Genomic DNA, 3,901 nt, shown 5'->3' with positions numbered 1-3,901 from the left:
AGTGGGCAAAAATCATAAAACAAGATGTTGGCAAGAATTGGAGAAAAGGAGCACCTTCAGATTCTGCCAATAAGACCAATAAGAATATACATTGGCACAATGTCTGCAGAAGATAATTTGTCACTTGACATCAATATTTTTATTGTATATAGTACCCTTTTAAGGACAGTCTATAATACTGATTATAATGGAGGCAAATGAAAATAGTTGAAATATCCACCAATTAGAGATTTTCTAAGTTAAGTGATGATTTTCCTACCAATGTAATACTCAGCAACTAATGCAAAAAATAATAGCAATCTATAGTTATTAGTCCATATACTTAAATGTCCATTATATAACATGGCTTTGCCATTTTATCCTATTTCTATATTGGTCTTTTAAAAAAGTATGAGTGTGTATGTGTATGTGTTTTCATGTGCATGCACAGAAAAATGTCTGAAAAAACAGCAATATTTTGTTTTATTTATGTATGTATGTACATGTTTAAAGGTATTATTTTTGTGGGCACCTGGGTGGCTCAGTTGTTTAAGGGTGTGCCTCTGGCTTAGGTAATGATCAGAGGATCTAGGATCAAGCCCCAAATCAGTCTCCCTGCTCAGTGAGGAGTCTTTTTCTCCCTCTGCTCCTTGCCCTGCTCGTGTTCATACTCTCTGTCTAGTTCTATCTCTCACATAGGATGTTCTTTTTAAATAATCTCTACACCCAATGTGAGGTTTGAACTCAGGTTTAACCCTGAGATCAAAAATCACATGCTCTACCAACTGAACCAACCAGGCACTCTAAAAAAAGTTAGCATTTTAATGGTGATTATCTCTCTATGGTAGTAGTGGTAGAAGTTTCCTCTCCATAATTTTTTTGTATCATATGCATTTTTATAATGCATATATTTTATTTTACTATCAGAAAAGTGAATAGAACTTTTGAAATATATAATAAAATGTAAGTACATGGTTCAGAATGCTACATGAAAAATAATATTAACTTTTTTAATGATTTGATTTAATGGTGTAGATATTTGTGATTTAAAAACAAGTGTTATCACCTCATGTGCTCTTCTTAATGCCCCCTGTGATGTGATGAGCACTGGGTGTTATATGTAACTGATGAATTATTGAATACTACATCTGAAACCAAAGATGTGCTATATGTTGGCTAATTGAATTTAAATTAGGAAAATAAAAACAAATTATACTTTTTCACAAAAAAGCAAATGAGAAGAGTAGAAAACATGACAGTCTCTGTCAAACATAATGATTGTAATATATATGGCTTAAAAGTTGGGCTCTGAATAATTTCTTTTTTAAAAAATTGGTTTCAAATTTAAGTCTTACATTTGCTGCTTCACATCTGTGTTAAGTATCCTTCAGACTCTTTTTTCATTGTTGGGAAAGAGTACCTTTCATTTTCACTTTTTAAACAGAACTAATTTTTTAAATTTTTTAACTTAATTTCTGGTTAGAAAAGGTTCATTTTGAAGTACAAATGCATCTAAAGTATCTGAATTCCTTCAAATAATTATCATACATAGGTTAATTTCCACAGGATTTTTAGCTCTGGATGACAAAATCAGCTGACATACGTTATTCTCATCACTTGAATTTTCCTGTGCAATCATGAAAAGATAGAGTTATTACTTAATGCTTACAAGAAGAAAAATAGTGATAGAAAAGAAAATCTTGTTATGTCTTCCAATGTCCTGGTTTTTAATACTAACTAATCATGGGTGGCTTTGAAATTCCCATCCTCCTTGAGAAGTGTGTCCAACTGTCTTACTGACATCCATTTTTTGCCTAATAAGCATCTCAAATTAAAAAAAATTCCAAACCAGTTTTTTAATCTCCCCTCCCAAAACTGTGGCAACTCACCCTGCTCTCTGTTTCAGCAAAAGATTCCTCGGTTCACTCAGTCACTTAGGCCAAGTATGTTGGAGTCATGTTTGACTTCTCTTTTCCCTGCACTTCCAGTCTAATCCATCATCAAATTCTGATGGTGGAGCCACTAAAAGGAATCCACATGCTGAATGTATAGACTCAGCTACAGAGATTTTCCAGCACTACAGCCCATCCTCCCAGTCCAAGCCACCCTCTTACCTAAATCATTTCAATAGCTCCCTGCTTATCTCCCTGCTTCTGCTCCTTCCCTTCCTCTCCCTCCTATATTGGCCAAGCAACATCTAGAGAAGTCCTTTTAAACCTGCCTCTTATTTCTTACTGCCCCTATTCAAAATCATCCAAGGGCTTCCCACCACATTTAAAGTAAAATGTAAATTCCTTAGCATGGATGACAAGGTCTGACATAATTTGGCCCCTGGATAACTCTACAGATCTTCCCTCACCTACTCATCTGCAGCCACACTTGACCTCCTTACTATTCCTTCAATATATTATGTGCACTTTCACCTGAGGACCTTTGTACAAGCTCTTCCCTTTACCTGGGTTATTGTATTGCTTATTCCTTCACTTCCTTTAGGTCTAAGCTCAAATATAACCTCCAAAGAAGTATTCTCTGACCAACCTGCTATAATAACAGCTTGCCTCACCCCCCATGATTCTCTATCCATTTACCTGGCACTGTTTTCTGCAAAACATATTTCACTTCATGACATCTTACAGTTTGTTTTTCTGAGTGTTGTTTACTGTAGATAAGCCTGCGACATAGTTTAATTTTTGGTTAGCTCAGAAGAAGTGTTGTAGGTCATCCATTGACCAAAAATAAAATATTACTATGGTTTTACCAATACATTTTTCCACTGTTGTATTCTTTTAAAAATGGCAGATATCTGCATATACTAATAACATAACAGTTCTGAATTTTCATATCTATATGCTTAGGAAATATATATATTGTACTCTATTTTTGAAGTTCATATCAAAAGAATTAAAATAAGTTTTATGTCAAAATAACAATGTACTACTCCAATGATCTTCCTTATAGCAGAATAAAAGTGGTTAATAAAAATAAATGTATTTTGATTACATGATGTCATATAACAATAATTGAAAATAGTTGCAGTATACACAGCCATATGTTATATCTGAAATAAGTTGAGAATGCTTTAAATTATCTAACAATAATTCATCAGAAGAATTACTTAAGTGAGATAACATTTAGCACCTGATATGTGCTCAGCCTTCTACCATTTTTTCCATACAGTATCTTCTTTAATCATTGAAAAACCACACATATTAGCTATTGTTCTGATTTTAAACATACCTGGAGTTTATGACCAAAGTTATTCTGCCTGTGAATTATACAACTACCAATAGAGCCAAGGTCTGGTTAGTGCCCTTCAATCTGCATAAGGGATCTCTAAGGCTATGTTCAAGATGAAGTGTGGGGTAGATGATAATTTCTGTTTATAATTATCTTGATACTTTATCTTGGGTTTTTTTTTAAAAAGATTTTATTTATTTATTTGACAGAAAGAGAGATCACAAGTAGGCAGAGAGGCGAGCAGAGAGAGGGGGAGGAAGCGGGCTCCCTGCTGAGCAGAGAGTCCGATGTAGGGCTTGATCCCAGGACCCTGAGATCATGACCTGAGCCAAAGGCAGAGGCTTTACCCACTGAGCCACCCAGGTGCCCCATATCTTGTGTTTTATATTGAATGCATATTTGTATAAAATGCCTGTATTTGTATAAACACATGCATATAAAAAATATGACACATGCTCAAAATTATTTTATAAATGGGATATGAAACCCAAAAATGTCAGGAACCTCTCTTTATAATTTGATACCTCACACTCTGAATGAAATATCATGTCCCTTAAATCAAATTTAAATTCATCTTGGGTTTTGTTTACCCCAGAAGTGAAAAGGAATACTCAGAGACCACTGTCTTTAAAGGGTTTTCCACAGTGTGTTTAGGAGAAGATGGAGTCACTCATTTACTCATTCT

The 3,901-nt window shown here is 34.4% G+C and overlaps 1 non-coding gene across 1 annotated transcript; it reads right to left on the bottom strand.

Moving 5' to 3' along the window:
- Nucleotides 1-702: 702 nt before the first annotated feature.
- TRNAK-UUU lies at nt 703-779 on the bottom strand. Its single transcript has one exon. It is a non-coding gene; the product is annotated as a tRNA-Lys (tRNA).
- Nucleotides 780-3,901: the final 3,122 nt, after the last annotated feature.

The sequence above is a fragment of the Neovison vison genome, chromosome 10 (genome assembly GCF_020171115.1).
Source record: "Neovison vison isolate M4711 chromosome 10, ASM_NN_V1, whole genome shotgun sequence".
In the NCBI taxonomy this organism is placed as follows: domain Eukaryota; kingdom Metazoa; phylum Chordata; class Mammalia; order Carnivora; family Mustelidae; genus Neogale; species Neogale vison.
This window is presented reverse-complemented; position numbering and strand designations above follow the sequence as displayed.